The 8673-nt window shown below is 35.7% G+C and overlaps 1 long non-coding RNA gene across 1 annotated transcript; it reads right to left on the bottom strand.

Annotated features, from left to right (window-relative positions):
• Window positions 1-2008: 2008 nt before the first annotated feature.
• LOC146635385 (uncharacterized) lies at window positions 2009-5092 on the bottom strand. Its single transcript, XR_014905086.1, has 4 exons — window positions 5057-5092; window positions 4082-4108; window positions 2649-2679; window positions 2009-2037 (listed from the first exon to the last, which is right to left on the bottom strand). It is a non-coding gene; the product is annotated as an uncharacterized LOC146635385 (long non-coding RNA).
• Between the last annotated feature and the right edge of the window lie 3581 nt (window positions 5093-8673).

The following is an 8673-nucleotide window of genomic DNA, read 5'->3' as shown; positions in this document are numbered from 1 at the left end:
CAAACAAACCTTGAAAAGGTGTATATTTTATATAATATCTCAAAGTAATTACACCTGTAAGCCAAACTATTTAGCAATTATTCCAAGGTGTTCCAAATGTAAAAATTAAAATTACAAATGTAGGGCTGTGTAAGTATTTTCTACTGTAACTTTAACTGTACTGTAATTTTACTTTCTACTTGTAATTTCCAGCCAAATCACTGGGTGAGAGACAGTTTAGCGACAGGAAAGAAGGAGCAGTGAGAGCAGAGACCTCTCAGAATTCTGTAACAGATAGATGAAGTACTGGTAACTTCAATTTCCAGTCAAAACTTGATTCCAGTCAAAACTTGATTCCAGTAAAAAACTTGATTCCAGTAAAAAACTTGATTCCAGTAAAAAACTTGATTTTTGGTAAATTAGATAGAGCTCTTGGGATAGAGTGAGAAAAGATAGAATGGCTTGTCAAAATAGATAGAGTGGGGAGAGTGATAGAATAGACAGAATTGCTTGTTAATGATAGAGGGAGAGGGCTATCTGCAGCAGGTCACCTGTAAGACACAAAGAGACAGGAATTAGGCATATTTCCAATAAGCATGGCTTTACCATATTCTTCGGACTCTAAGCAAACTTAAAATCCTGTCGTTTTCTTATAAATCGACAGTGTACCTTATGTATTGATTCTGGTTATGCTTACTGACTTCGAACTGGAGTTATGTGGTACACAGTTCTGTCAAATGTTGTAGCACGACCTTGGTAAGCTACAAAGCTGCACCGCTTGATGTATTGTCGGACGATTATGGCTACCATAGTCAGGAACCTCGTGGAGTAATACGTACGGTGCTTCAACATATTATTATGGTATATGTATAAGAACCTGGCACCTGTTAAGAGACATGCTTACAAAGGAGATTTCAAACTGATCAACCCATCAACAATTTGATGAATTTGTGGAAGAGGAATAAATTGAAAAAGTGAGTGTATTGTTCTGTATTACAACTGAACAATGTTGAGAGTTAATATGACAAAGTTCAATTAAGTTTAACGTATCTGACTGTACATACAGATCTTTACACACTGAAGAGTTCTACGGTACATTATAGGAGTGAACTGAATGACAATGTTTAACAAATAGTGGTGGAACTGTTATAAGGGCATTTTGGCATTTTATTAACACAATAAAAACAGTGTGTACAAAGTTAAACCAAGGTGTGGTGCTATAGTAACTTCCTGTAAATATTATATGGTCCAATTAAATCTACACATTTAGGTTAGAGCAGACTGTTCTAGGCGTACTGCTTTAAACACTTCCCATCCATTAAACTGAAATTTATTGATTGACTGGTCAAAATGAACAGAAATCTTTTCTTATATTTCCCTAAAAACATCTTCATGATCACAAAGAGCTGTGCTGAGTCACTGCACTAAACTGAGTGTTCTATAGTGAGAGAAATATTTCAGAAAAACAGCAGCATTAAAGTCAAACAGGAACTGCATCAAACATGGCCTGCATTTGTATAGTGCTTTTACTAGTCCCTAAGGACCCCAAGCGCTTTACACATTCAGTCATCCACACATTCACACACTGGTGATGGCAGCTACATTGTAGCCGCAGCCACCCTGGGGCGCACTGACAGAGGCGAGGCAAGCCATCAGGTCCTGAGCTTAAGTTTAATCACACTTCGCATGCACAGCAGGAAATTGATCATAAGTACACAAGTCCAACTCTGAATGAATAAAACTCTTGGTGTAGACTAGTCAGATTGAGATATTTGACATGGCTTGAAAACTCTATATTGGGGTTTTATTAACACAATGCTGAAGGTAGAGTGGACCAAAATTCCACCCTGTGATTTAACCAGTCATTACTTAAAACTGCTTTTTCTTTTTATTCAGGTTATTGTTGTTAGATGATTTGAAACATACAAATGTGCTAAAAAAAAACAAAAAAAAACAACGAATGAACAAAATAAATCTGCAAGGAGAAAAGATTTTTCTCAACACTGAACCTCAGACAAAAACTTTACTTACCAGACTTGAGATGAACAGACCAGCAGTCTAGAGAAAGGAAACAATACATCACATTACTGTTTAATCACTCAGAGTGTTGAGGCTCTTCACACACAATCACATTTACTGTGACATAAATTAAATCCTCAACTGTAAAATCCTCAACTGCTTCAAGTCTGTATGAACTTACTGTGGTTCTCTTACTTTTGATTGATGATTGTTGCTTAACCCTTTCACTCAAGCAAAATACTTGTACTGTTTTCACTTCATGCTAATTTGTAAATGGAATATGAGAGACAATAAAAATCGATAGCTGTGGCGCACTTAAGTATTTAAGCTACCACCTAAAGCACTCCCATAGTTTTTTTGCTTCTTACATACACAAACATAAGGAGAAATTGAAAAACTGTATGAAGACATCTCTGACATTTAGCTATGTTTGGACTTGATAAGGCATCAGAAATTTAAATCAGACATAAATGGCTTATTAAACATCAGGGAAAATTTCAGGGACAGTCAGATTTCCTTTGTGTGGGCTTTGCTGCTACAGATTCTAAATCCTGACTATGTGTTTTTGCCCATGAGTGAATAGCAAGATATCACAAATAGCTAAACTACTGTATGTAAATTACTAAACATTATCATCACTGTTTACTTACCAGCAGAGGCAAAACCAAAGATGTGTTCACTCTATAACAAAAGACAAGAAGAAACAAACAGAACAGACAAGTCAAATCAGCATCAGAGTCAATGCTGCATCAGTCTTTGTAGTCACAGGCTGTCAAACATGCCCTACCTCCACTGTGATTGGAGGAGAACTGCACTGCCAACATCCATGGACATTACACGTTATTTATAAACTATATTTATATGTATACTTTATTGCAACCAACATTCCTACCTCTTTAAACTGTATTTATTATACCACTATTTGTTATAGTTGCAACAACAACTACAACCCCCCAATGTGCAATATCCCCGCCCCACACACTCAATGTGTCACTGATCACACTGCACCTGACAATGCACCTGCTCGTCAGATGGCGTGTGTGTGTGTATGTATATATATGTTTGTAAGCGTGTATGTGGAAATATGTGTGTGTACATATGTACGCATGCATGTATGTATGTATGTGCGTGTATCTGTATGTATGCATAACTTGGACATATCTTTCTTGTGTGAATGTGAATTTGTCTGTGCTTCTGTGTAAAAACGTATGCTATCGTGTACTTTAGACATATGGAGAGATGCCAAACTGCCTTTCATTGTTTTTGTAACAATAAAGAACTTCTATTCTATTCTAATCGTGAGCCACTGTAATGCGAATCAAAGTAAGATAACTCTATAGGTCTGAAAAGGTTTATAAAGACAAAGAAAGAAGTTGAAGGTGAAAAGGCAAAAACAATGACTGGCCAAAATGGAGAAATCGTTTCTTATATTTGCCTAAAAACATTGATGACCACGAAGAGCTGTGCTGCCTCACTGCACTAAACTGAATCTTCTATAGTAAAAGAAATATTTCAGAAAAACACCAGCATTAAAGTCAAACATGGTGCTGTTACTGTGATGGTCCAGAGTTCCTTTACTACTTCAGCACCTGCATCAAGCCATCAGGTTCTGAGCTGAAGTATAATCCCACTTGGGATTCACAGCAAGAAATTGAACCAGAGCACAAAACAAGTCCAACTCTGAATGGTGTAGACTAGTCAGAGTCTGGACTTTAATGAACTTGAGATATTTGACATGGCTTGAAAACTATAATAATGCTGAAAGTAGAGTGGACCAAAATTCTCCCCAGTGATGTAAACCAGTCATTACTAATTATTGTAAATGCTTGATGGTACTTGTTGCTTCCACAGCTGCGTATTAGAGAGCAACATTTTTTCACATTAGACCAAGTTCTTCTGGTTTGCTTTTCTGTGCTTCATAAATGAAATTATCACTTAAAAACTGCTTTTAGTTTTTACCCAGGTTATTGTTGTTAGATAATTTAAAACATAAATGTGACCCAAAAAAAAGCATGAACAAAAGAAATATGGAAGGAAGAAAGATTTTTCTCAACACTGTACCTCAGATAAAAACTTCACTTACCAGACTTAAGAAGATCGGACCAGCAGTCTAGAGAAAGGAAACAATGCATCACATTACTGTTTAATCACTCAGAGTGTTGAGCCGCTTCACACACATAGACATTTACTGTGACATAAATTAACTACTAAAATTTTCAATGTCTTCAATCCTCAATGAACTTACTGTACTCTAAAGAGGGCAAAATTAATTGCAGGGTCCTAGATGACTATAGCATGTGTTATAAAAGCACTCATTATCACAAATTGCACCAATATTTGTTGGCAGAAATGCAGGATCTACCAAATATTTCCTACACAGGAGGATTGTTGCTCCAACATTTTCTATCACAAGTAAGTTGTAATAAAATGTGAGAAACCACAACTTTTAATCTCATTTTAGATTAGAACTGTTGAATACAAAGTAATGAATTATTTAAATCACAAGCCACAAAAAAAACAAAGTTTTACTTTGGCTGATCTGAATATGGAAATCCCAAAATACATGTAAATATTGACATGTTACAGCAACAACAACAGAGGCCATGCATTGGAAATAAAATAAACTTCCTAAAATATTACACTAAAAAGGCATTCCATTGTAACTATTGCTATTAATATTTATGTATCCTTTTTGACAAAATTTATATTTAATTTTAAAACACATATTCACCAAATAATTAATAAAGTAATAAACAGACTGGCTTTAATCTAACAAACACTGTCCACTGACAACGCTGCTTCTCTTAGTTTTTATATTATTGCTTAAGTGTTTAAAATACCACTGATGTTCACTCAGCCATCATCAACTTCAGAGACATTTTCAGGGACAGATGTCCTGTTTAAGGGCTTTGCTGCTACAGGTTCAAAATCCTGACTATGTGCTTTTACCCATCAGTAAATGGATGTCACAAAAAGGCAAACTACTGAATGTGAATTGCCAAATGTGCTACGCAATGCCAGGTTCATATTGCTTCAGTTACAATCACTGTTAACTTACCAGCAAAGGCAAAACCAAAGATCTATTTCACTCTGTGAAACAGAAGAAAGAACAAAAATACAGAAGGACACAACTCAAATCAGCATCAGAGTCAATACTGCATCACTCTCTGTAGTCCGAAACATTCAAGTTAACTTCTTTGTTTACTAGAGCTGGAATACAAACAACAACTCTCCTCTGTTTTCTTTTTTCTACACGTTATTAAAGATTGCTGTCTTCATTAAGGTAATGTGTGGTTTCATCCATTTGCAATAAGCCACACAACCTATAAAATTTAGGTTAATTTACATAACACAGTAGATATCATAAACAACATTAATGTCTTAGGCTACGTTCACACTGCATGCAAAAGCGCATCAAATCCGACTTTTTTGACTCTATGCAACCCTGTCATGGTATGACAGTGCGAACAGCACAAATCCGATATTTTCAAATCCGATCTGGGTCACTTTCGTATGTGGTACTGAATCCAATACATATCTGATGTTTTAGACTGCTGTTTAAATGGTCAGGTCGCATTAAATCCCTCTTTTGCATCACTGACACAAGACAGACGGCAATTATGAGCGCCGGAGAAGCACCCGAGAAGACATTGTGAACGCTTTCTGGCCATGCCATGTAGATGTTTGTGAAACTGTTGGGAAGACAGCGTTGGAGAAACGTGAACATTTTATTTGTCCTGTATAAGCGCGTTTGCTGTCACATTTTATTTGCAGTGTGAACAAGCAGACCAAAAAAATCGGATTTGATCAAAAAATGGGAATTGAGCATTAAGACCTGCAGTGTGAACGTAGCCTAAGTCATGTAAACCACTAAAAATTTGGTGCTATTTGATAACACAGTAGATATCATAAGAAATGATTTGCTGCACCTAGCATTGCACACTTGATCAAATGCTGCTTTTTATTTATTTGAAGGTGGGTTATTTGTATTTTATTAATTTTCCACAAAGTGCGAAGTCAAACACAGCTGCAGATTTAGGTTATATTTAAAAATGGGCCTGCACAAACTGTTCCTAAAAATTATTAAGTCTCCTTCCTTTTAAGAGATCCTACTATTCTTGTATTAACTAGGAGTTTTGCACTCTAACCCTTTTCCGTTAATAAACCCAACACAGGCACTCGACTCTTTTCTGACCGGTGTTAGGTCAAAAGCGGAAACGTGACTCGTTTGATCTTGCCGAGCAGGCAGCAAGCTCTTTGAACTGCTTCAGCCGTTAATCAGTAAGCTAAGATGGCTGCTCGCTATGTAACCTTACAACTTAAAGAATGAGGTTGTTTGAACAGACTGATTTGTGAAGAGGAGAACTGCAGCTTCCCTACACATCCAATGAATCTAACAAACAAGCAAACAAACCAAAAAACACACACATACAATAACTGTAGTGTGCAGTCAAATTAATCTTCTTGTTTTCACACTGGGCATATAGCAGCGCTAGGTGTTAGCATTTGATTGCCAGGGCTAGTTTCTGAAACAGTCCTTTAAAATACTAAAATTAGAAGTTTTTACAAATAAAAGCAGCCATTGTGTTACCTCGACTGGCTTTATAAATGACGAACAACAACTCGAGAAATCACTGAGACAGCTTCTAGACATTTCAGAGAAGGCAAGCAGCACTTACCGGTCGCGTTGGACAGAGTTAATGGCAGACGCAGCAGGAGTGAGCGGAGACGTAAAAAAAGGGGCATTCACGGGTAGTTGGAAATTTCACATTACACGAAATTGGCATTGTAAATGTCAAAAATGTATGTAAATTTATATATTATTGCACAATATTTTTGTCACCCAAAAAAAACTAGCACAACTTGAAGTCTATAAGTAGGATAAATATTCCAAAGAGGATTATTTGAATTTGAAATATATATATATATATATATATATATATATATATATATATATATATATATATATATATATATATATATATATAATGGTTAAAAGTCATAAATAAATATAAGGATATGTTACAACGTAATTCATTATGGTAGATTCATATCAGTAAATAGAGTAATCACAATGGTCTTCTTCTGAACACCAACACCAAGGACCAAGATGGAGTTCAGCAGACCTAAAAAACATTGCAGGACAGTCTGCAAAAATAGAGAGGCTCATCTAACTGCATTACAGGACTCCGAGGTTCACGGGGTCTTTTATTCCCATTGTCATATGTGTTTTCTTTAAAAGCAACTACTAACATGTTCTTTTCACATGTATTTGTTTTATTTTAATACACATTAATTATAATCACATGAATTCTGAGAGAAATTGACTTTCTCCCACTCATTAACCCCTGCTGCAGTGAGGTAAAGATTTGGCTGTCTCCATCCAAGACAAACATCCAAACTATAGCCTTAATAGCCTTAAGAGTAATTTAGCAGAAATACTGAAATTTGCACAGATACTATAACAACCAAATATACTTTAAAATAAATCTGGCAAAAATACTAAAACATAGTCAACATAATATAATATTGCAGAAAAGTAATAATTGAAGCAGAAATACCAGAAAACAAAATGAGCAGTTGAAAAAAGCTCAAAAGCTAAGAGAAATTGTCACAAATTTTAGAAAAACAACAAAGAACAGCCAGCAGATACAGAAAATTAGAAATATGGGCACATAAGGAAACACAAATGCACAAAGAGACAAAGGATGTCTGCCAGTCAACCAGTCTGAATATATTCAATTTGAATCCACGAAAAAGATGCCACCCAAAAAAAGGGTCTCTCTCTCTCTCTCTCTCTCTCTCTCACACACACACACACACACACACACACACACACACACACACACACACACACACACACACACACACACACACACACACACAACTAAGTGAACAGGGGCTATTAAGAGTGTGGCCTGTGTGTATCTATTCCAGCCAAACAACCTGGTTCTGGTCCATTTCAATGTCAATGATATATTAAATATTCCTTTATTGGGTGAAAAAATCATGTTATATCAAAATGCTTTTAGTCATACATAGTACTTAACAGGCTGACTTTTGCTAAATGGGTCAAATAAGGCAGAGATGATAGAAAGACACAAGATCCTTCTAAAATATGATGTAACACTAGTGCTTTTCATAGTATTTGAATTTGTAAAGAAAAAACCTGAAGCTCTCAGGATGGCTGAGAGACAGAGAATAACATGCAGCCTTTCTACAATGTATTTCTGGCATGGAGCTTTAAGAAGCTGAGTTCCATATTAGAAAAGCTGCTAAAAAATTTAACTTTGCAGAATTGTAATGAATTAGCACTATAGACCACTGGTCTGTCATAGTGTATTAATTTGTAGTGGAAAAAAAAAGTTGAACAATACTATGATTTGGTACAAATAGTGTGATTTACCAGAAATACGATATGATAGAAGAAATGTGTGCTTGTATGCTTCTAGATCAGTCAACTGTATTTCTGCTAAGTCATAGTATTTGTGCTGAAACTGTATTTCTGCAAAGTCATAGTATTTCTGCAAAATCATAATATCCGTGCTAAAACACGGTATTTATGATAAATCATAGTATTTTGTGCTTAAAGCAACCAACCTGGAAATCTCTGCAATGTAAAATACTATGAATTGTGAGAAATACTATGATTTAGCAGAAACACTGTGACTTGGT

The sequence above is a fragment of the Diplotaxodon limnothrissa genome, linkage group LG3 (genome assembly GCF_057381915.1).
Source record: "Diplotaxodon limnothrissa isolate DT_005_m linkage group LG3, D_limnothrissa_male_GT1.1, whole genome shotgun sequence".
Lineage (NCBI taxonomy): Eukaryota > Metazoa > Chordata > Actinopteri > Cichliformes > Cichlidae > Diplotaxodon > Diplotaxodon limnothrissa.
The sequence above is the reverse complement of the archived record's forward strand: the minus strand, read 5'-3'. Positions and strand labels throughout refer to the sequence as shown.